General features: G+C 47.9%; 1 protein-coding gene across 2 annotated transcripts in view; it reads left to right on the top strand.

The window, feature by feature from the left end:
• The window catches only part of Ext2 (exostosin glycosyltransferase 2), a 136019-nt gene that overhangs the window by 28917 nt on the left and 82261 nt on the right, over window positions 1-24841 (top strand). The window lies entirely within an intron of this gene.

Genomic DNA, 24841 nt, shown 5'->3' with positions numbered 1-24841 from the left:
GAGGCCAAGACCCAGCAGCCCTGTCGCGGGGTGGCGGGGGTGCTGATGTGCTGGACTCAGTTCTTGGACACAGGGACAGCAGCCAAATGCCAGAGTGGGGTTTGTCTCTTCCTGTGTCAGCGAACCAGACCTAAATGATAGGAAAGCAGGACCAGGTGAGTTGCATCGAGTGAGGTTCCGAGTACTAGCTCTCTGGGATGTTCAGCTCCACCAGGGGAGGCCTACTGTGGGTTTGGGGTCTTCCCGCCACACTGTCTCAGGGATGGGACATCGAAGCCCTTGGAAGGTTCGCAGTTCCAGCAGGTAGTGACTGGGCCACTCCAGGGCAGTGCTTCTGGGTGGCTGTGACCGTGACAGTGCTGCTGTGCTCTGAACTAGGTTCCGGTTCAGCGGCTTTGTCACGGAGCACTCCCCCCTTCCCTGTCAAGCATTTGTCGTTCTCCAGACCTTTCCCTGGGTGGCTCTGGCCGCCGAAGGACTCCTCTTGGTTTCCCAGTGAGTCCTACTTCTCTTTCTTGCTCCTGGAGAAATCTTACTGGAATTAAAAATCTAAGACTATCCCCAAATTGGTAATATATATATTTTTTCTGTTTCCTTTTTTAAAATGGATTTTTAAAACTTTTAATTGTTATCAAAGTTCTCTGCAGGAGAGTGGCAGGGGAAGCGCCTGGGTCGTTCTGGGCGCTCACCCCCGTGTCAGGTGGCTCCCCACCCTCGCTGGGCCCTGCCCTCACCCTAGCCAGAGCAGGGCCTCAGGCTCCTTTCCAAGCGAGCCAGCAGTGAGGGGGCTCTGCCGAGCAGCCTGCCCTCCCGCTCCCAGCGCCTTCCCCACGCTCGGGCTTCCCTCTCCTGGGCCCGGTCCGACTCCCTGGGCCTCCACGCTTGTCTCGTCTCCCATTCCTTTACCGTAGGGCTGTGCGCCACGGAGGGAGCATGTAATGGAACAGAACTGCTCGTGCGATGGCTGGAAAGCCAGAGGGAGAGAGAGGAAGGACCAGGGTCCCCTTTACAGCACACTGCTGACCTCAAGACCTCTCAGGTCTGCCTCGAAAGGTTCCACTACTTCCTGCCACCGTCTGGGGATCATGCTCTTTCCACAGGGGCCACTGGGGGACATTTATCCAAAGTAGGAAAACCAGACTTCTTACCACACAGCAACGCAGACTGCAGGTTCTTCGGTTGCCTGGGTTGAATGCCGGCTCTGCTGGATACAGGCCCTGTGCCCTGGGGCAAGGATCTACCTCCTCTGTGCCTCAGAAGCCTCATCTGTGAACAGTTTGGCATTCTTTTTTTTTTTTTTTTTTTTTTTCCAGTCCTGCGGATTGAACTCAGGGGCACTTAACCACCGAGCCACATCCCCAGCCCTTTCTTGTATTTTACTTAAAGACAGGTCTCCTGAGTTGTTTAGGGTCTCACTAAGGTGCTGAGGCTGGCTTTGAACTTGTGATCTTCCTGCCTCAGGCTCCCAAGCCGCTGGGATTAAGGCTGTGCGCCCACGCCCGGCCCAGCCTACACGAGGGCGTTCTGATGGGAACACAAGCCTGAGGTTGGTGAGCTGCCCTGCCGTCTGTGTCGCGGTGTGCGCGCGTTTGCTCTGCGTTTGGGGCTTCCCACTGTTTCTTAACTACTGACCTCACTAGATGTTAATGAATCAGGAAATCGGTTTTGATATCTCTAGGTTTTTATTCCAAACCTGTGGTTCTTAAAACTTACGTTGAGGAAAATGCCCTTTGAAGCCTCAGGGAGTGTTACTTTTTGCGGCATCTGTACTGATGAACAGAACTAATTACAGAATCGTATGCTGAATCGTATTCCAGAAGAAGAAACCGGGGAGGTAAAATCGAGCAGGTCCTGTCCATTGACCTCTCTTCCCACCACCCTGCCAGTCCTCCAGGTTGAGAGAGCCGTTGTTTTTCAGAGCAGAGTCCCTGCCCTGGCTCACGGAGTACGTTGTTCCGCAGGAGCCCCAGGCCTGAGGCCAGCCAGCTGGTCGTGTCAGGCTCGGAGTCATGAACTGTTGAGACGGAGTAAATGCAGTCGTTGAAAACAGGGTGCTGCACGTTACATGGGTTCCACGAGACACACTGGGCATCAGCGGGCTTGGGCTGGAGCCCTGGCTCTGCCCCTCTTGATGCATGGCCATGATAAGTCACCCTTGCGTAGGCTCTCATTTTCTTATTTGTGAAATGAAGGGCTTGGCTAGATTCTCTCCCATGTTCCATGGAGCTATTTAAGAACTCCACGAAGCTCCTGTCCCTGGAAAGACTCTTACTCTCCCTGACAGCATTAACAGCTCAGCAGTCACCTCTTCTCCCCCGAGCACCTCTGTCCACAGGGGTTAGTCGCTGCTCTGGTGGTGAACGCCTTGCCTTACCCCGCTCTACACAGGAAGGGCCTTCCGGGCCCTCTCTCCTGGTGCTGCTGACTGTCCACACCTTGGTGCACATTAGTTTGCTTCCCTCTCTCCGAGTTTCCATGTTCCCAAAGTGACCTCCTTTCTCTTCCAGTCCCACGGTTCTAGACTGGACTGATCCCAACTAGATGTGAGATGATCTGGTTGAAGTGATTCCCAGTTAGGTTGACTGGGGTGACTGGGTTCAAGTGCTCTGCATGCCCGTATCATCCTCTCCTCCCCCAACTTGTGACAGCTAAAAATGTTTCTAGAAATTGCCAGAAGTTCCCCTTGGGGTCGTGGGACAAAACTCCTTTGATTGAAAACCACTGTTCTGTTAATAATGTGTCATCTGTAAGATCAGAGAGTGTTTTCGTCCGCTTTGTGTGTAGTCAGCTTATCAAGAGAAGGGGCTTACGTAGCTCACAGTGGGGAGGTTCAAGTCCAAGACGCGGCAGCACACCTGATGAGGGCAGTAAGTGGCAGTGGTGGAAACGCTTGGAGGAGAGTCACATCACTAGTCAGGGAGCAGACAAAGAGGGGCTGGTCAGGGTCCACAAGCCCTTTGAGGGCACACTCGCTGTGACTTCTCTCCCATGAGGCCTCACCTCTTAAACGTCCACAGGACTTCCAAGGCTGCCTCCCAGGACCAAGCCTTTTCCTGTGGGCTGTTGGGGGACTGCAGCAGAGAGTGAAGCTTCTTTTTGTTCTATAACAAAATATGCTCTCTCTAAACTGTGCTTGTCATTTTGCCTTGACCTTGGCAGGAGTAAGTAAAAACACAGCACACACCTGACTCTAAAAAGTTGCTCTGTCTTCGTGAATTCTCCCGAGGAAGGTCAGGTTTGGGTCATCTTGTAAGACAGGCAAGATCCTTTAGGGGCATCCGTGGCTGATAGCTTAGTGCTCCTAGGTGATTGCCAGGAAGAACTGAGACAGGAAACAGGCCCTCTTCGGGGAGCTGCATGGACAGCTGTGGCCAGCAGAGGTCTCCATCCACTCTTAAGTGACTCATTTTCAGTGTTTAAATCTTTCCAAGAAGTCCCAAATGCCCTGAGCTGCCGTTCTTCATAGGAGCGTCATTCTCTTCGCTGCATAGTGAAGAAGAGACGGTGCTTAGCTCAGGGATGCGTGCTCCCCGGATGAGAGAGGGCGAGTTTCTGAATTGATCCAGAAACGTGGGGTGGGGTCTTGGTGAGGAAGCATTGCAGCAGCCGTCTACAGCTTCGAGTTTGGGGTCAGAAAGGCTACAGTCGCACTGGTGGGTATGGGGCCCCAGCCCTCACTGAGCCCTGGGAGTTCAGTTGTTCAAGGGAGAAAAACATTCTTCCTGGCAGGGAGAAGGAATTAAATTCCCTCTTGGCCTTAGCTGAGATTGTGGAGCTGCCATTAAGTCACACACGAGGCTGGAGCTTCGAGCGCAGAGAGTCGTAGTTACGTGAGCAGTTTTGGAGGAAAGTGCAGCAGAGAGGAGCGTCTCTGCGAAACACTGCCGAAGGCCACCAGTGAGCAGTGTCTGCACAGGACAGGCACGGGACAGTCTTGTGGGGCTTTAAAGGGCTTTGGGGGAAGTTAAGCAGTGCCTTGAGTCAGCAGAGGGTAATAGTTGTAGCAGTATAAAGCTGACTTACTGAGTGTCCTCTAGTTGTCTTATGAGCTAACTAGCCAGTTGATTGATTTACTGAAGTCCTAGTTGTTTCTGTGGAGAGTATGGGTGATAGTAAGGAATCTGTGATTCCACCACAAGGCCCTCTCGTCCTCTGGGGTGTATGGTGTGCTCTCAGAGAAGGTTGAGGAGAGGACACCAGCTTTCTACAGCACGTTAGGGGCCTGGAGTGGTAGGAAGGAGTCCGCTAACATTGGGACAGATGGATTAGAGGTGGCATCTGAGGCAGGCTTAGGACGAGGCTTTTCTTATTTTGGAAGGCAGGAGGAGATGTGCACATAAACGTTTCTCTGTAGTCAGATGGCACCTTTGTATCCCTGGTGCCCTGGATCCACAAGAAAAGGCAGATGAGCGAGGGTCTTGGCAGGCTGGGTGGACTCTGGGCTGTGTAGTTAGGAATGTGTGTGAGGTGGGGCGGGAGGTGTAAGTGGATCCCCAGTTTATCTGTTGAGCAGAGTTCCCAAACATTCTTTTATTGGTCAGTGGCTCCACCAGCAGTGACCTCTCACCTCAGCCACACTAGGAGGTGGAAGTCAGGAGCCTGCCTTGCCTTTGAACTCTTCTTTGTACTCAATTGACTGGGAGCCTTTGAGGTGGCAGAAACATTCAGCATCTTCTCTGCTCTCCAGCCTTTAACACTCGGGGTAAGTTAAAAGGCCAGTTTCCTCTCCGTCTGCGACACTGCTCCATCTCGGCGTACCCTCATGTTTTCTCGATAAGTGTACCAACTGTGTGTGCTGCAGAGATACCGTGGACTGCTTAGGAAAAGTCAAAACACTTCTGTGTAACAAAATCAACCCAGGTCTGTGGTGTCCTTCCCACCAGTGCCCTCCCAACCAGCGGGCTGTAGCTGTGATCTGGGCAGGCGCAGGAGAGGCCCCCAGCAGCAGTGCGTGCCTGCTCCAGCGCAGGTGCTTTATGGATAGAGAGCCCTGACCAGGGGGCTCTCGTTGTGTCCTGTTGACACAGTCTTCACACACTGAACTATGATATTTGGTCACCAGAGTTTAGCAGCCACAAATCTGAAGGGGAAAAAAAGGGGACTACACGCAAGGGTCTCTGGTTTGCCAGTCCATTGTGCAAAGGAACTCCCAGCCTCCTGGGGACGCACAGGCAGCATCTCAGGGCTTGCCGTGTCCTGGGCTTGGCAGCAGAGGATGGCAGAATCCCTGGATTCACAGGAGTGCATGTCTTTGGTTTTCATCGTGTGGCTTCCAGCTTCCAAATGAGCCTTGCCGTCGGTCTGACATTCAGGTCTCGATTTAGTCCTCCCACAGCTGTTACTGATGGGTATCCTGAATGTTTAAGCCAAGGTTTAATTCTGTTTCACATATCTATTGTTAAAATACTGGATCTTATATGAGGCGCTTTGTAAAGTTCTCATTGTAGAATGTTTAACTTTTGCTTTTTAAGAGTGTTCTCTGATTTGCTTAAAGGCCTAAATCCTCACGTGTCTGGAAACCTCAGCAGCCTAGACCTGTGATTGTCTGTGGTTCCCGGTGCTGCTGGCTCGACTGTCGTGTCCCGACAGTTATACAGCAGTCTCTGTCCCTTTCTCCCTCATTCCCCACCCCAACACAAGTGCCGTTTACAAAGCAGACTTTCAGCGGAGGAGTGAGATAGGCAGTTAGAAGAGTGATTGGAATTTTTACGTGAAGACACTGAGGCTGCAGAGACTTGAAGCAATGCTCCCAAGACCACACAGCCTGTGCGGACAGGCGGGAGCTCACGCTGCTCCGCTGCCACGGCAGTGCAGCCCGCAGAGGAGCTGGGCCTGGATCGCCGGCGGGCTTGGGCTGAACTCCCGATAATTCAAGCTGACTGCTCACTGACTAGTCTTCTCCCAGAGTGGTTGCTTGAGACAGTTAAGGCTGGACACATCCCTGGAAGCACGTTAGGGAATGTGGGAAAGGTCTCACTTCTAATTTCCAGGACTGTGTTGTCTGTCATTCTTATTCACCCTGCCCAGCTGTGAAATCGAGAATTTTTTTTAATATTCATAAACTAGATTCTCAGGGCTTTAAAAAAAATGCCAGTGATTCCTTTCCAGCCCCATGTGCCACTCCAAGCTGTTTCCCAGTCTCAGTTTTCCAACTTCCCTTAAGAGCTCCTTCATCAGGCTGGGGTGTAGCTCAGTGGTAGAGAGTGTGCCTACCGCCGGAGCCTGGGGTCAGTCCCAGCTCTCTGCGTGGGGTGGGGTCGGGTGGGGCTACTGCATTGCTGTCCCTTAAACAGAGCACGCGGACCAGTCCCTGGGGTTCTTCCTGTGAAAGTGGAATGGATAGCTGTGGTTCCGACAGAGCGAGGCCCTTTGGCCCGTGAGAGAGCCTGGGTGGCGGGTGCAATTCTGGTGTCTTTCAAATTTCCTAAGGCTCCTTTAGGTAGCACTGAGAACTGTGTTTGGGTTTTCCTGTGTGTATTATTTGGAACTCTTAAGGAAGAACATTTTTGTGTGTGTATGTGTTTAACTTTCTTTTTTCCAACTTTGGTATTAAGAACCTTGTTGGAAAAAGACTTTTACCAAGTATCTGATGGGAAGCCAAGAAAAGCATTTTAATAGAACTGTCTCAAATTTATAGTGCACTGGGGCCTGTAAATAAATTTTCCTGTCTTTAAGGTTTGGACTGATTTGCTGTTGTTTTGTATAGCTTCTGCGACTGAGATCCTCACGGTCCAGCTGGAGAGACCGTGGAGCTGCCCTCCCTGGCAGCCTGGGCATACCTTGTCTGTGGCAAGTAGAACCAAGTAGTGGATGGGACTCTGTCGCTGCTGGGTCACTTATCTGGCGGTGACACCATTTTCAGTTATCTGGTAACTTTTCCTAGAACAGCCAACTTAAGCATTCTCTAAATTTAAGAGAACTAGGGTCTTTAATTTCATAATGCAAAGAAGTCAAATAAATATGTTTCAGGCATCTGCTTTGTTCATAATATACTATGTGGGCATATTGAGGAGATTAAAAGAGACAGGAGCCTGGATCCTGCCGTAAGAAAGGCCGCAGGTTGCTGGCGAGAGCGTGTTCAGCAGCGTGCAAGCGACGCGGCCAGGAGTGCTTTGTGCTCAGCTGCGCTGAGGGCTGCCAGGAGTAACCTCAGGACGAGGGTGCGTCAGGAGGCGAGGGGAGTCTTGAGGATGGGAGTCTGAGGGAGGAAGGGAGGCTGATGTGTGAGGCTGCTGGCCCCCACCTCGGGACACTGCTGTGGCAGGGGCGAGTGGGTAAGGGTGCTGGGTGGGCGCCCTGGGAATCCCAGCCGTAGGGCGCTCTAGAGAACTGGAAGGGAGAGAGGGAGGTAGCACGTGGAGAAAAATGAAACGACGCATGAAGAAAGGGGCAGGCTGTGACAGGGAAGACATTTAGAAAAACTCAAGCCTTAGAAGTCATGCAAGCCATCCCTCACTTACACAAATGACCAGAAAGCCCTAGAGTCCCGCGGTCTTGAGAACACGTGGTTAGGGCCAGGGCCGAGCTGGAACCCTGGTCTCCTGGTGCCCAGTCCAGTGATTTTGCAGGATGAGGGACATGGTGTCCTGAAGTATTTTCCAGTCAAGTAACAATCCCTTCATACATCAGGAGGTCAGTTCAGTGCATCATGACTGGCGTTTTATTTTTTAAATGAAATATAATAGGAAACTATCAGAAACCAGTGCATGTAGTTAAGGTAAATATTTCCTGAGCCCTTCGTTTCAGGTTTGAGTTGTCAGAGACAATATATTTGTGTTTCCAAATGTGGGTCTCAGTCCAAAAAGTTGAACAAGAGTGGGAGCAGAAAGCAGGTGGGCCTTGGAGTTGGAGAGGCCTGGATTCGATTCCTGCCCTCTGCCGTCTGTTTGCCAGCTTTAGGACCAGGGTCCCGCTTTCCCAAGCTTTGGTTTTCCCATCTACACCCGGGGCCACTGATACTGCCGTTCTGATGGAATGAGAGCATTCACTTCAAGCATGTGGCCTGGTCCCCTGCTCCACGCAGGCAGGCATTTGGGGGGCTCCCCTGGGTCTGCATTTGAATTTTGGAAGAAGGCTCTTGGTAAGGAGCGTGGTCTTGAGGAACCACAGCAAGTTACCGACACTGATGTTTTATGCATTTGCTTCTGGGCTTGGAAACTTGAAACAAAATTTAGTCCTATGAGTTGGGGTGTACTTTTTACATCTTGGCGTGGAAGGAGGTTTACCTCCATGTTTTCTGTTAGGATCAGAATGGCTTATGGAGGGAAAATCCGTGATTCCCTAGCTGGCTTTTTGTTTTAATCCAATAGCACATTAGGATAAAGTATTACTACTCTTTTTCCCCTTTCCAGCGAAAAAATTTTATACCATGTCTTTTTTCCCTTCCTCTCGACTGTCCTCTGCCAAACTATGATTTATTTATCTTTTTTTTTTTAACTAAAAAATAGAAACAAAATGAACTTGTAGGGGAAAATTAAAATCAGAGTTGATATCTGGTCGATGAATAGCTGAAGACCTAGAGTCTGGTGGGCATAGACTATAAACAAGGGACCATTTTGTGGGAATCTGAGAGGGCTGCTCAGACACCCTTAGGAACAGCAGCTCTCACATCGCACTGGGAGGAGAACGGGTCCTGTGGGTGCTCACACTGTGCTGTGTCTCCCCTTTTCTTCTTCTCTTTGCTCCCTCAGCCTCCCTTCCCCCAGCCCTTCTCACCAGCTCCATTCCACATTTGAAGTCCCACCGGAGCGCAGAAAGGAGCCTCAGCCCCCAGATGATTCAGGCCAGGGCCTAAAACGCTCCCATAAATCTGTGGCTCATTTTAATGCCACGTTAAAACAGTGTGAGCGGCTGGTTTCCGTGGCCCCTGCCCTCTTTCTTTATGAGCTTCTTTGGCTCTTCTCTATAAAGAGGCCCTGTGGAGTCATTTGAAAGTTCTTATCAGTTTGCTGACAGCTATATGGGCCTTTCTGCTGAGTTCAGGAGCTCAGGCGGGTGTGTGAAACTTCTGATATTAAAATTGAAGAAAAATGCCAGGCAGAAGGAACCGGGTGGTGGAGCGGCAATCTGGAGGTGAAAGTCTAGCCAGGTAATTAACCTCTGCAGGTCCTGACCCTCGCCGTTGCTGTGGGCAGGGCAGGGCAGTCAGGGCTGGCCCGAGAGCCGTTTCCAGGGCTCTGGTTCCAAGCCCACGGTTAGGAGTGCTTCCGCGCTTCTGTGTGCGAGGTTGGCAACCCCAGAGGGTGTGGGTGGCCAGGCTGGCAGTCTGACTGCTAGATCCCGGGGCAGGTTTTGCCAGCTCCAGCCTGTCTGTGTCCACAGCATCACTGTTGCTGAATTTGAAGGGACTCGGGCCGTCTGCCCCGCTGCCCTTTCAGACTGCGTTGCTTCCCTGGTATCCTCCCATAGGGCTTCTTGGAAACCTGACCCTCTGTAAATGTCAGCCTGCCATGCTGGGCCTTTCTGCCCTCTCCCTCCTGGAGAATGGACTGGAAGCTGCCCTTCCCTTTCCCCCACCTTTCTTTCTTAGCTGGAAAACTTTTGCAGCGGCAGCTGAGGGAAAGGAAAAGCCATTACCTGGACGGCGGCCAGTGGCTTGATGGGAGCTTCAAAATCTCTGGCATCTCCTGCCCAGAATGTTTTTCCAGGCGTTTCACAAAGGGCATCCTTGCTGTCCCCTTCCAGCTCTCCAGCCGTGACTTCCAGAGGGAGGGGCGCCATGTCCTTACAGAGCTCTCGGTGTCTTCCTGCTCCTCTCCTGACTGCGGTTCTAGGAGGACGTGGGCAGTGATAAGCAAAAGCCTGTGGACATGTTTTTTTTTTTTTTTTAAACTACTTCCATTCCTATTTGGATAAATGTGTTATTTTTCCCTTTTCAAGTAGTTTTGGATGAGAGCAATTTTGCAAGTGAGTTCAATTTAAAATCGTCATTTAACTTGAGGTGAAAACAAGGCATTTTTGTAGTATGTTAGTTAAACATAGAGCTGTTAGTCTAGGATTATCATTGAGCAAACAATAAAAATTAATTTTATTACTCATAACTAACAATAAAAATACTGATTCATTTATTACTTACATAGCTATACTCCTGTAGGGAGAGTAATTAGGCACAAAAACCAAATGAGCAACAAAGCAAAACAAAGTGCCCCAAACTCCAAAGTGATAGGGTTACTTTTTCATCCTTTCCTGTGATTAAATGGATACCCTGCAGGTAGTTAAGAAGTTTAATGTAGGGCAACTAACTAGGTGTCATCACAGTATAATTTTAATGTGCCAAATGACTGAGATGTGTTGGAAGTTGTCGGAAGTGGACACCCACAGTGTTTTTCAGCACCAGCCTTCTCCAGGTCAGGGTGGCTGGGGTGGCCACCGTTTCCTTCTTGGACGTTGGATAGAGACCTGTCTCTAACCAGTGGGTTGACCATGGTTGATCCCTTGTAAAGAGTCCCTAGCATGGGCCCTGGCTTCAGGAAATGGCTCTCTAAAAAAGGCATTCAATATTAATTTTCAGTCTGTATAAGAATCGTCTGGCTCTTTGGGCTTGTGCCGACAGGGTGGGACTATTTGCCATCAGTTGTGAGAAATGGGGTCATTATAGGAAATGCCTTGTAGGTTTTATGAATTCATCGTACACCTACTTAGAAAAATATCTAGGTTTACAGAAGAATAACTTGTAAATGATTAAGTGTTGATATGTTCGGTAGAGAATTCCGTTTTCAAACTGATTTATAAAATAATCCATTCTGTTTATTTACGTGACTTAGTATGCTGATGCCATGGCATGCTGTGAGCATGAGAATTATTTTTGGCAGGGCATAATTTGTACTTTTACAACACAGTTTTCTCATTCTGTGCTGCTGGTCTTGGGAATGTCGGACAGCAGTCCCATTTATGTATTTCATTGTCTTGAAGTCTGTTAATGCTGAATCAGACCAGACTGGGAGAAATTAGTTCTGTGTAAACCATTTCTGGCAATATAATTTTCTCTCTCTTGGACACTTGGAGGCCAGTTTGTTATATTTAAATGTGTACTCACTGCCCTTTCTGATAAGGGCTTTACTAGTAGGAAAACACTTGGTCATCATTCAGATTTTGTTGCTTTTTGTTGTTGTTTTTGTTTTTTGGTCCTGGGGATTGAACTCAGGGGCACTCGACCACTGAGCTACATCCCCAGCTCTGTTTTGTATTTTATTTAGAGACAGGGTCTCACTGAGTTGCTTAGTGCCTCACTTTTGCTGAACCTGGTTTTGAACTTGTGATCCTCCTGCCCCGGCCTCCTGAGCCCTTGGATTACAGGCATGTGACACTGTGCCCAGCTCCGTTGGTTTTTATGGGAAGGAGCAAGTGGTTTCTTTTCAAATGTTTGAAGTCTGTGATGTGTTGAAGGGATTTGAAGTTTCAGATTAATTTTGTCAGGCTTTAATGGTTATAAGTTGCTGGTGAAGGTTGGGTGCAGCAGTGTGGCATCCTGGCATTTGATGGAGATGAGAAGCCCAGAGCTGGTGACACCCTGAGGGCTAAGGAACATCCGTGAGTTGCCATGCGGAGCACAGGCACAGTGGCCAGCTTCACTCCCTGGGCTTAGAGCAGCCACATGTCGGCATTGTTGAATGCTGAGTGAGCTGCAGGTGGCTTTGTAAGTGACATGGCCGCAGCACACTCTAGGGAAGGCTCTAGATTGGAAGCTGAGAAGAGGAAGATTGCAGCTGTCGAATCAGCTACCAGGGTGATTCTGACTGAGATGGGGTCACACTCTGCAGCCATTCCACTCCCCCTCCGCAGGGCCGTCTGTGCTGTGCATTGGATGCGGATCTCTGCAGCCTGCTAAAGGCACGAGGCATCTTCAGGTGGCAAGGGGCAGGCATAGAGGGAGGGCGCCACAGACAGCGAGCTGTTCCCGTGGCTGGCCTAGGGAGATGCGCCGGGTCCCTCGGTCCCCAGTGGAGCTCGCCTCCCTCCGCAGCCCTTAGGCAGAAGAGGGCTTTCCATCAGAGGGCATCCTGGAGGACACGTGTGCCTCTGGTCAGGTGGAGCAGTGGCACGTGGCCCGGGACCTGCACAGTCTCACATTTCTTTTTCTTGCTGAATGCGTGGTGAGGGTGGAAGGGCTGCCTGGCAGCCTGACTGCTGAGCTATTTCATGCCAAGAAAAGAAAAGAAACTGCCAAAGAGTGTTTCCTTGGCATTATCGGAAAGGTTGAGAACCTGGCTGTCACCATGGTAGCTTTGGGGATGAAGAGAGCTTTCAGGTTCTGCCGAGTCCCTTCTGGCGTTGGTGCGCGTGTGTTTTCGGTGGAAGGGACAGGCCTTTCAGTGGGCCTGGGTGGGGCAGGCTTGTTTTACATCTGCCTTCTCTAACCAAACGAACGTGCCCTGTCTTTCTCTGGTTTTCACATAGCAGAAAGGCAAGACTCACCCGGGCAGATTCCTTTATGGCTGGTGGACCCAAGCGGTCCTCTTATTTATTTATTTTTGATGACAGATCTTGATTAAAGGTTTCCAGTCGCATTTCAGCTCTTCCATGGAAGCAGCGGGGAGAGAGAGCTGGTCCTTTGCTAATCCCTCGAGAGGCTCCCTGATCTGGCCTAGGGAGCCCTGGTATTTGGAGGTGGGACGACTCAGAAAGCTGGGCAGGGTGGAATGAGTCTCTGTCTCTTTGCTGAGAAGGTTGGCCAAACAAGTTTTATTGGTCAGTGGCTCCTGCTTTAGTAACCTTTCACCCCTGTGGCTCTTGGAGGTGCAAGCCCAGGCCAGCCTTGCCTTTGAACTCCTCACGGCTCCCCCTCCTCAAAGGCTCCCAGTCAGGGGCTTGTGTTTTGCTTAGGACCTCGCCTCGCAGCAGGGCCTCAGCGGTTGGGAAAACTGATCCACCCTGAGAACACTGGCATGTTTGAAGGTGATACCCCTGAGACTCGAACCTATGGCTTTCTATTTCAGGAGCTGTCTGTCACACGTCAAGATGACGCGGGCTCCCCGTTTTCCTCTCTGCCCTTCTTGTTTTCCATAGGATGGAAGGTCATAGCGCCGGAGCGTTTGCTGAGAGCCTTCGCAGCGTCCCCTCTTACCTTTAGGCTTTCACCCCTTCTTCTAACTCCCTCTTTATTTTGAAGGATTTTTTTACGAGGGCAAAAGATTGAAGATCCCGAGCCATCTTCCTTGTCTGGGAGCATGATTAATGGTGAGGATGGCCTGGGGAAGGTGTCACGGGACAGCCACATTCAGCCCTGCTATCTTCAGGTCCAGCAGGCCCTGGTCATCAGGCAGCCCGGCCACACTCCTCACTGCCTCTGTTTCCATCCCAACATAGAGAGAAGCGGCTATCGAAAGAGGACTTAGGCACAGCACGCGCTGCCCTCCCGCATGTGCTGGGCTTTTGCCTGAGGAGCAGGAGCAACAGCTCACCCAGGGGCCGGAGATGTCAGATGGCTTCAGTGTAGCTCCTTGGCAAGAAATCAGACTTCTCATTCTAAAAACATTGATTGAAAATCCCTCTTCTACTCGTGACACCGTTAGCTTTGACAAGGAGCTGGTGGCCTCCATTGAGATCCTTTGCTTTTCTGAAATTCAGATAGTACGCTTTTGAAGACGGCATTATCTGGGGCAGGAAGGGCTATTGGCAGGGTCTTTTTCTGCTTCAGAGAAAAGGTTAAATATGTAGCAGGTGCCCGGGTGTTGGAAGAGCTAAGTCTGATTTTACCACCGTCTTGTTCCACGTCATGAATATTGTCCTGAGTGTGGTCACGAGCTCCCACTTGGCGAGGAAGGGGACATTGGCGTTTCTGCCCATGACCCTAGAACCAGAACTGCAATGGGCGTTCCCTTGTGAAACCTGATCAGGCACCTGCCGTTCTCCATCTTCAGAGAAGGAAAGCGAACCTCAGAGGCTGAGAGGTGGCTGAGGGGCTGGGAAGAGTTGGTGGTGTGATTAAAGAGCATGCGGTTTATTTATGAAGCTCTGTTTTTCTTTGTGTAAGGCACCTTTGAAACTATTACGATTATCTGAAATATTTATAAGACGACTCCTTGGGGTAAGACTACCACCTCAGAGTCGTACAGGCGTGGCCTTGTTCTCAAGCAGTCTGGAAGGGGAGGTATACAATATTCATTAATGTCTGTGTTTACTGGCTAGGGTGCGGTAAGAGAATACCACAGACGGGGTGATTTGCAACACCAGAAATACGTTTCTCAAGTGTTCTGGCAGCCTAAGTCTGAGATCACGGTGCTGGTGGGTTGGACTCTGAGGCCTCCTCCTCCCTGTTGGCGCTCCTCCTGCTGCCCCTTCATGTGCTGTCCCTCTGAGCTCATGCACCTCTTTGTGTCCCAATTCCCTTTTCTCATAAGGACATGGATTGGACAAGGGCCACCTTAACAGTCTCGTTTTAACTCAGTCGTCTCTTTAAAGGCTCCTTCTCCAGATACAGTCGTATTTTCAGTCACTACGTGTTGGCGCTTCTACCTTGAACTTTGGACACAGTTCGGCTCACGCTAATGTCTACGTCAGGTACAAGTGACAACACCAGAGTTGTTGATCAGTGGCCCAGTTAAGAAAAGATTGCACTCCTTGCTTTGGAGGCTGCTCCTGAAGTGTTCCCTAACCTGTTCTCGGCTCCTTACTGCAACAAGCCATAGTGATGTGTAAGGTCAGAATGGGGACCAGGGCTGGGGACCAGTCATGGCTTAAGTGCCCCTGCATCGCCCCACGCGGGAGGACACCGAGAACCAGCCTAAGTCGGAATTTGTGAGGCTGCTCTGCCTGGATGGTACCCGAGAGATAGCGCTATGCCAAGGTCCCCGATCACAGCAGGATGGGGGGCATGGTATTCAAAAGTTGATTAAGCCAGTGAAAGTTCAGGTTCATGTTTTCTTTTTTTTTTTTTTAAATGTGTCAATGAAATGATTCCTGGAGGTGATTTTTTTCTAATTAAAATCTTAAATATCATAGTTTGTGTTCTAATTCCAGAAATGGAAGATTGGAGGCATAGTATATATACTAGATTGAAAGTTCTGGGCCTTTTACAAATGCTTGAGAACTTAGAAGGATTTAATGGTACAGAAAACCTTACAGAAGAAGAGATTCTTCATCCTTAAATGTGTGTCGCTCACGATGGTTGTTTTGCTGAGTGGGCAGGAAAGGAGGAATCCCTATCCTGAGGAGATTTAATTTATGCAGTAACATGCTTGTCTCGCCCAGATGCGTCACGTGATTGCCCCCCCAACACATTCTTGTCCACCCAGCCTCTGAATCGGTCATGTTGATTGTCTGTTGGTATAGTTGTGAATTATAATTAAAAAAGAAATGTTTGGGACAGTGTAATTTGAAACTTTTCTTTTTTAATGTGAAAATCTCGGCCCCTTAGCCAAGCTAAGTCTTGGCCTTACTTGCTTCATTTTTGTGTTTTTCAGAGCTTTGGGTCGCCTTGGCGGATAGCCAGGGCACAGTTACTTAGAAAGCTCAGGCAACCCGAGGTTTCTATCTTCTGTAGAACATGTAAATATCCTCTGCTGGAGTCTTCACTGTTGATTGAGTAGCAGAGTACACTAGCCACACGCTCTCGGTAACAGGCCATTATGTGCACTGAATGCTAACGGGCTTGTCCTACGTTGAAGGATATCTGGGTTTTTTAATCTTTAAAATTTGTTTTAATTAGTTATACATGACAGTAGAATGCACCTTGATATATCATATATAATGGAGTATAATTTCTCATTCTTCTGGTTATACATGATGAAGAATCCCACCGTTCATATAGCCATATATGTACATAGGGTAATAATGTCTGATTCCTTCTTCTAGCTTTCCTATACACATATCCCCTCCCCTCCCTTCAATCCCCTCTACCTAATCTAAAGTATCTCTATTCTTCCCTGGCCACCCTCACCCCCATTATGAATTAGCCTCCACATATCAGAGAAAACATTTGGCTTTTGGTTTTTTGGGATTTGGTTATTTGGCTTAGTATGATGTTCTCCAGTTCCATCCATTTACCAGCAAATGCCATAATTTCATTCTTCTTTAAGGCTGAGTAATATTCCATCATGTGTGTGTATGTGTGTGTGTGTGTGTGTGTGTGTGTATACATATATATATATATATATATATATATCTCACATCTTTTTTTATCCATTCATCTGTTGAAGGGCACCTAGGTTGGTTCCATAGTATTGCTATTGTGAACTGAGTGCTATGAATGTTGATGTGACTGCCTCAGTGTAGCATGCTGATTTTAAGTCCTTTGGGTATAAACCAAGGAGTGGGATAGCTGGGTCAAGAGGTGGGTCCATTCCAGGTTCTCTGAGGAATCTCCAGACTGCTTTCCATAATGGTTGAATCTATTTGCATTCCCATCAATGAGATGGATTCAAACTAAAAGCTTCTCAGCAAAGGAAACAATCAATAATGTGAAGAGAGAGCCTGCAGAATGGGAGAAAATCTGTTTTTTATTGACTGTGTTTTTTCCCCTCTTGTACTCTGCGTTGTTTTTCTGTAGCAAGTGTGTTGACATCATTGGGCATTTGACACTCTGGCTTTGGGCCTGAGAGATGGAGGTTGTCTTTAAGGAAGTAGTTTCTTTTATCTGAGTAACTAAGCCACTACTTTTCAGGTAATGTGGGTTCTCCCCCTCTCCCTGCCAAAGAAAGTCACTTTCAAGGGAATTGTGTTTCATCAGGCCTGGAGAAGGCAAGTCAGAGCACCAGGGGTGGGCACGAGAAGCAGAAGGACGGCAGTCAGAGCGTCTGTCCCCCTGTGCTCCTCGAGGTTCTTAGGGGATCACTTGGGTTCCCATTTCATCATCTGTTTGTTTTTATATTCCCTGGCAAGGACTGGCTCCCAAGTGCACTAGAATAGCCATGGAAAGAGACCAAGGGTGAAAGTGGGTGTTATGTTGCTAAAATATTGAAGAAACTTCTTGGTTATGGTCATTCTTAGAAGTGTCCTCCTTGCCACTCGGGATAGACTTAACAACAGTCCTTTCCACAGTGGGGGGTCAGATGTTAAATACCTCCTTTAGATTAGCTCGAGGACACGGGCTCAGGGCTGGGAAGGGAGGCCCTGGGGAAGCTGGGCTTGGTGGGTGTTAGGGGCCGGCTGTCGCTGCGTGAGCTCTGCAGGCCTGGGCACAGCGTGTGCTTCAGTCCCCGAGTTCAGTCAGGAAGCCCAGAGGACGGCAGGAGCAGGACCCTCCATGGCCCTGTCAGTGGCTCAGTTTTCTCGTCATAAAGAAGAGATCGTTCCCTTGGGTCGTAAGGATTAGATGAATTAATACAGGCCAGGCACTTAAAACAGTCCTGCTCCACAGGAAGTGCCTCCTGGGCCTCCTAGCTCTGCTCGGTGCAGTTCTGAGCGCTGGGTGCGCCATTGAACAAGAGGGCAGGCATCTCTGCGTGGACCGACGTTCCTTGGGGATGCTGAAGAGCGTCGTCAGTATCTGGGGCCATCAATGGTGGGCACCCAAGCACCTGTGAGCCTTAGGTCTGCCCTTCTACCCTTTCTCAGGGGCATTTGACCTGACCCTGAGATACGGGTGTCTTTGGGGATATTCCTGTGTTAAGGGTGGTTTGTAGTGTGCCTTCTCTTTCTGCTTTCCCTCCATTGCAAATGTGCTACTTCCTTTCTAAACTCTGTCACATGACTTAGAGAAAGAAGAGCTGGGAATGCCCATCCTGCATTTGCCTCTGGGTCTCATGTTCTAGTTCTTTCTGTGTATCTTTTCTCTGTTGAGAACTAGGGTTTTCAACTCTTCGTAGGAATCAGCCTTGTAATCTCATGCCACCTAAACTTGTAAAGAGCTTGTAAATATGTATTGACCCTCGAAAAAACACCTCATCTCATTAAAACTCTTGCGAACTTTGAGCACAGTTTTGCTCTCAGAAATTATTGCCCTGGATTTCATCATTTAGATTTTCTTGCACTTCTGTAATTTTTAGGGAATATGTGCTGTAGCTCTGTACTCTGGTGGAACTGACTGCCTGTTAATTCTTTAATTACTGCCCCTGCCACTCCAAATATAAATACTGAGGCTGAAGATGAATAGAAGGAATACTTGGCTTCCAAATGGATGACATGTGCTTATATATGGACCTTTGGGGATTTTCCAGGCAGCTATGCTTGAAAATAGGATTTGAGTACTGATCCATGTACTTTATTGTTTTTCTAACCTTTCAGTGACTCATAGTTTTGGATGTAAAATAAGATCTAGAACGCCTAGAAATTAAACTATGCAGCGGGAAACCGTGGTGTGATTCGCATGGGATGGAACTGCTGCTAGTGTTGGGAGTTCTTCAGGAATTCCCTGGAGAACGCTCGGGAGAAGTGGCCTGGACGACCGTGTGAAAACCCTTTTCATTTCAGCACCAGGAAGATGGAATTGAACTGGAGGAGGTTAAGAGATGGTCAACAAAATGGTGGAGAAAGTTAAAGGAGCAAGTTCTGTACAGTCAGCCCAGGGCGAGGGTTGTGAGCACGCTCTTAAGGTCTGGAAGAGGGTGAGGAAGAGAAGTGTTCATTTGTATGTTGGTCTGTTTGTTGTGTTCACTACCCACATGCCAACTGGGCAGAAGCTCCTTTTAAAAAAATGAGACAGTAGCAGAAACAATCCACTGTGGATTCTAAATTCAAATATATTTTTAGAAGGAAGGAAATGTGGGATAAGAAAAATGAGATTAGATTATAGGAGAAACTATTTCCTAGCAAGAATCCCTGGACTGTGTATGGAATCCCAGAAGAAGAGCAGATATGTGTTCACCAAGGTGCCCAGCGATCTTGTCCTGGGCAGTGGCTGCGTCGAAAATGGTTCTCAGCTGTTCCCTGGAGCGCACAGCTTAAAATAGAGTCTCTACTGGTTAAGCCAAGTGTAGTCCTATTCTGCTGCACTGGAAAAACTCGTTGTGACACTGAGGGTGGAGTTCTGCCTTCCTAATTCCTTCCAATTTTCTGAGACACCAGGGCCCTACGCTAGAGGGAGTTTAGGGTTCCAGTGTGAAGACGCCGTGAGAACACAGAAGACTCACTGCCCCGAAGCGGCATCGTTTGTGGGGAGCTCTGGAGCCACTGCCCCCAGGTGGGGGCTCGTAAATTTTGTTTAGTGTTGTAGACCTGCCATCAAAGAGGTTTAGATCAACTGGAAGGAAAAACTTGTTGCCCCACAAAATAGCAGAGAATAGTTACTGAGCGTTGTGAAAAACTTTGTCGGGTGAATCAGAAGAGAAGAACCTCAGGATACTTCTAAGGAGACCGACACTAAAGTGCAAATAGAGGTGTTTTTAAAAAATTAATGCATTTTATATTTTAGAGCAGTTTAGGTTCACAACAGAACTGAACAGAAGGTAGAATGTTCCCACACACCCCCGGCCCCACAGGTGTGCAACCTCCCCACCGTCAGCATCCCAGCGCCCCGTGATGCGTTTCTTACAGCTTGTGCACCTACCTTGGCAAAGCATCGTCACCAAGCCCGTAAAGTGTGCATCACAGTTCGCCCTGGCGGCGTTCATTTTGTGGGTTTGACGCATACCTAATGAAGTGTCCACTGGTAGGTACCATGCAGAACAGTTTCCCTGCTCTGCGAATCCTGTGTTTGCCCGCTCGTCACTCTCTGCCTGCCCCTATCTTTGCCCTGTCTCCAGAGTTTTGCCTTCCTGAAGTCTTATAGTTGGAGTCCCACAGTGTGGCCTTTTCCGATTGGCAGCTTTGATGTAGCCGTGTGCACTGAAGCCTCCTCCAGGTCTTCTCCTGGCTCCACAGCTCTTTTCTTTCCAGCCCTGAGTAACGTTTTGCTGCCTGGCGGTACCAAGCCTATCGGTTCGCCCTCAGAGGACCGTACTGGTTGCTCCCAGGTCTGGGCTGTAAACAGCCGTGCACAGCTTTCTGTGGACCTAAGCTTTCCGTGCATTTGGGTGAATACCAAGGCGCACAGTTCCTGGATTGCCCGGTTCAGAAGATGTCCAGTTTGTAAGGACCTGTCGGCCTGTCTTCCTAGGGGTCTGTGCTACCTGGCATTCCCTCTGGGAGTGAGTGGCAGTGCCCTTGCTCCACATCCTGCCCAGCATTTGGCATTGTCAGTGTTGTGGATTTTGGCCGTGATTTAAGATTGTGGTCTTGTCTTTTGTTTTTAGTTGTAGATGGACCCCATACCTTTATTTTATTTGTTTACGTGTGATGCCAAGGATGGAACCCATCGCCTCCCACATGCTAGGCAAGCGTCTAGCACTGAGCTGCAGTGCCAGTGCTGGATCGTGGCCGTTCTAAGAGGTCCATATTGTTGTTGAACTTGTGATTCCCTAATCCTGTAAGTCTAGCATCTTTTCATATGCTCATTTCCCATCCGTGTATCTTCTTTGATAAGTTCTCTGCCCAGGTTGTTTGCTAATTTGTCAAATCTGTATTTCATCTTCTTACTGTTGAGTTTTATCGAATATCTGTCTTTTATCAGATATGCCTTTTACAAATATTTTCTTTCAGTCTGTTGCTTTTTCTTTAAAAAAATTGTATCTGTACTGTACACGTATGACTTTTTTGTTCTCCTTCCTGAGCAATATAGAATAAAGACCATTCACACAGTATTTACATTGTACTGGTATTACCCGGGATCTAGAGATGCTTTGCAGGATACCGGAGGTTGCGTGAATCCTGTTCTTCTTGGCACATCATTAGTTGTACCTGTTTCTAAGACTTTTTAAAGTTGTTGCCTGTAGCTTGCACTACACGACTACGACTATTCCAGGTCTGCCCTTCACAGGCAGCTCAGCCAGCTGGTGAGAGCAGGTTGCTCCTGATTCTTCCCTCCCGTCCTGTGTCACTGCAGCCGTCCCTAAGCTTACATAGCATATGTGTGTGGACACACACACAAGCGTGTATCACCAAATGATTGTTGCTGTGATCATCTCAGTCCCTTTCCTTCTTTCTGAGAGTGTCCCTCTCTCTGCTCATGTTGCCCATCTGCTTTTGCATGTTGTCTGCTTTTTGTCTTTTACTAGTGCCTTTAGTGCATTAAGATTGTTTTAAATTCCTGTTCTGATAAGTCCAGCATCCCTCCCGTGTCTGAGCTTGGGTTTGATGCTTCTTCAGTCTCTCCAGATTGTGTTTATTTCTTCTTGGGTCTGGACGTGCGGAGCTGGTTGTAAGGAACTCTGGCAGGTAGGCAGGTGTGGGAGGGAGTGTTCTCTATGCCCATGGGCGGGTCTCAGGGTTTTGTGACCCTGATTATGAGCTTCAAATGCTCCCAGTTTCCCACCTCTGGCGGGGCCAGGGGGAACCCATGAGTACAGGGGCCACAGATGGGCATTTCTTCTCCCCCAGGTAGGATCGGCTTCAGAAAAAAGCCCAGAAGGTTAGGTTCTGGTAAAGTAATTCCTCCGCGAGCAGGCCTTGTTGGGTACGGAATGCTCTGTGTTTGAGCACGACTTCTTTCCCACGGTCCCTTGCCAGAGCACCGGGGGTTCTTCTCTGATAGTCATTGTGAGAAAGAACCTGGTTGAGCTCCTGGTTATAAAACTCACAAAGAGTTGCTGCCCCCATGTCTGCGTTCCCTTGGGTGTTTTTTTGTTTTTTTAATTATTGGACTTGTCAACACTGAGCCTACAGTGACTTATCTTTACAGTTCAGGTTTCTACCCCAATAAGTCATAATTCTCTGTCTTCACCTTCTGTCTGTCCAGTTTGGGGGACAGTGGGTTGCCCTGTGACCTCAGTTGTGTGATGGATCTAAGAAGAACTCTTGATTTTTTAGATTGTTCACCTTTACTTGTATTACAATAATAGTAACTTCTAAGCTCCTTAGATGCTCGACTGGAAACCAGTGTCCCTCAGGGTTTTAGTAGATGGAATCGAGGAAGATAACTTTCCAGCGGAAGGGGCACCATGAGGAAAGCAGTGGTCACAAGATTGTGGGTCAGTGAGCCGTGCCAGGTGACTTCCACAGACATGGTGGAAATAGTGGGCTGTAAGTTGGGGCAGGCTGTGTGGAGCAGATTGTGGAGGATCTTGACTGTCAGGCAGAGGAGGCGAGTCTTGGAGTACTGGGAGGTACGTCACATTTTTGAGTAGAGCAGCAGTTTGGCTGGAGGGTCTCTGAATTCCAGCTGTGGAGAGTTCTTCAGGATCATGTGGTCCTGTCTCAGTTTTCAGATATGGACACTGAGATTCTGGAATACTAAGTGGCTTGTCAACATTGTTTCTATTTAATGGCAGAACCCAAATTAGAGTCAGATCCATCCTGTTCTTGTCCTCTTTCCACTACCACGTTAAAGCTAGTGTCACAGACAAGAGCGTCGCTTGTGGCCATCCTCCACTGCCAGCTGATGCTCGATGGCGCAGCACCGATCCTCGTCTTCCTGGGCTTGTGCTCGTTTGTACACGTTGGAGCCACTCATTGTCCCTGAATAGACAGGGCCTTTCTGACTCACTCTGAACATGTGGTGTCGTTAATGATACTCCCTGGGTGAAGTGTTGGAGAAGCGTGTTCTGTGTAATTAGTGACGTGCAGAGAAGTCTGCTGGTGAAGAGCCTCCATGGGTTCACCCAGCCTGGTTAAACTTAGTCTGCCTGCAGTTCTGGGTTTGCTCTTCAGAGCAGGTTTTTGACGGGACTGTGATGAAAGAAACGCGTATTTTATAGTTAGACCAGACACCTGTGAATTACGGGTCTGTCCATTTAAGCTTTGACCCAGAGTGAATCACTGCTAATCTTTCAGAGCCTGGCTTTTCTATATTTAAAGTGGAGCTGTGTTAACTATAGGATCATTGTGAAGGTCAAGTGAAAAATGTGTATCCTGTATTTAACTAATTCTGAGACCCATATTTTTTCACATTTAAAAACCTCAAATATCAGGATTGTGTTACAGTTGATACAGTTTTAGCATTAGCCATGTTTTAATTGACAACTTTTTCTTAGTATTATATAAAATAATGGTGCACCATATAATCAATGGTGTCAAGCACCTGTGCCATATTAACACAGATGCAAAAGTCCTAAACAAAAGAATGCAAAGAACATAAAATGCCATAGTGTATCATCACTGCACGAGCCGGGAATGCAAGATTTGTTAACATTCAGCAAATTTAATCAATGCAGATTACTATATTAACAACATAAGGGAAAACCCATCTTATAAATGTAGGAAAATCATTTGATAAAATTCAGCAACAATTATTGAGAAAACCTCTCAGCTAAAAGAGGATTAGAAAGGAACTTATGCAATTTGATGAAGATTATTTACAAAAGTGTTACAGCTAGCATTATGCACAATGGTGAAATATTGAATACTTTTCTCTAAGATTGGGATATACATTTAGTAGTGTACTAGGAAAAAAAGAAAGAAAACCCATAAACATTGGAAAAGGAAAAGTCAGATTTTCATCTGAAGATGACATGATTGTGTACTCAAAAAAGCCAAAGGAATCTACAAATAAACACTACTGAACCAATAGTGAATTCAGCACAATTGTGAGATACAAACTATTTAAAGAAAATTCAGATTTTTATTTTGTTCAGTGTTTTCTTGTTGGGGAATGGTTGATGGTCTTTTGTGATCTTCTGCCACCTAACAGAAGTGGAATGTAGCTATTGATTTTATTAAGTAAGTTTTGTAATCACTCACTTCCTTGATTCTAGGGTTACCTTGCATATTGTTAGCTGATTCTGTGGAATTTTCTAGTTATAAAATCTTATCACCTGCAAAATGGATGGCTTTTTGTTTCAGGAAATGAAGTTTATATTCACACGTGAGGTCTTTGCATATGGGGACGGTGTCGGGAGCACAAGATTTAACTGAACATAAAACTCTACTAGCCGGGGCTTAAAGAAATAAGGGTCTGTTTGTCTCATCTTGAGAGCAGCCTGGAAGTGGGTAGTCCAGGCAGGTGTAGCAGCTGGCTTTCGACATCTCTGCCCTGTCACCTTCAGCACGTTGATCTTCTTCTAGGTCACAGTGCACCTGCTCCACCTGTGGCTGGCCAGTCCGCCTTCCCGGCAGGCAGAAGCAAGGGCACGGGAAGAGTTCAGAGGCTGATGGCAGCAGGCCCTTTTGTTTAGGCCTCCCCACACGTCCAGGGAGGCCCCTCCCCGGCCAGTGCTACGTCACATTCACCCCTTGCTGCAAGGAGAGCTGGGGATTTAGTGTTCTAAGTTGATTTTGTTAGCGAAGATAAAGGAGGCGATGGATGCTTGGGAGACGGCTCATCGTCCACCACAGGACTGCAGACGACCTGGACCCAGGGAGAAATGGGGACGGAAGAGCCCTGTTCCCGCTCTGGGGTTGCTGGGATGTAGGGGTTTTGTTTTATCTGTGTAAAAAATTATTTTGTAGCTGACTACTTCCTCGTTAGCTTTGATAGATTTTGATAGAATTTTCAGCTGACTCAGTTTTATTCATAGCCCACCTGTGGAAAATTCTTGGATTTATTTTCATAGTCCTTCTTTTCTGTTTTCACTTTCATTTATTTTAGTTTTCTTAAATTTGTTTCATTCTTTTCTATATTTACAAATTGGACTTTCGCTTATATTTTGTACAGTAATTCTACATAAATTTCTGAGTAAGATTAAAGTGTGGAACTAGAAGGAATTTCAGAAACAGTTGAGGGCTCAGATTTCATCTGCAAGATTTTTAAAGTGGCTACGTATTTTTCTCTTAACTAATTGAGATGTTATCAGGCTTCAACTAAGCATTGAAGGCAAATGTCAGATTTTTTATTTGAGCGGTTACTAATAAGGAAAGAAAACATTTCCATGTTTTCCACCAGCCACAAGTCCCTATGGAGTTAAAGGTCTTAATGGAATGCCATATTGTATGTGTATAACTAAGTTAGAAATTGTAGTGTTCAGTGTTACAGTTTCATGATTTTTAATCCTAA

This window comes from Sciurus carolinensis, chromosome 11, assembly GCF_902686445.1.
Source record: "Sciurus carolinensis chromosome 11, mSciCar1.2, whole genome shotgun sequence".
Classification (NCBI taxonomy): Eukaryota; Metazoa; Chordata; class Mammalia; order Rodentia; family Sciuridae; genus Sciurus; species Sciurus carolinensis.
Note: the sequence above shows the minus strand (reverse complement) of the source record. Positions and strands in the feature narration are given on the sequence as shown.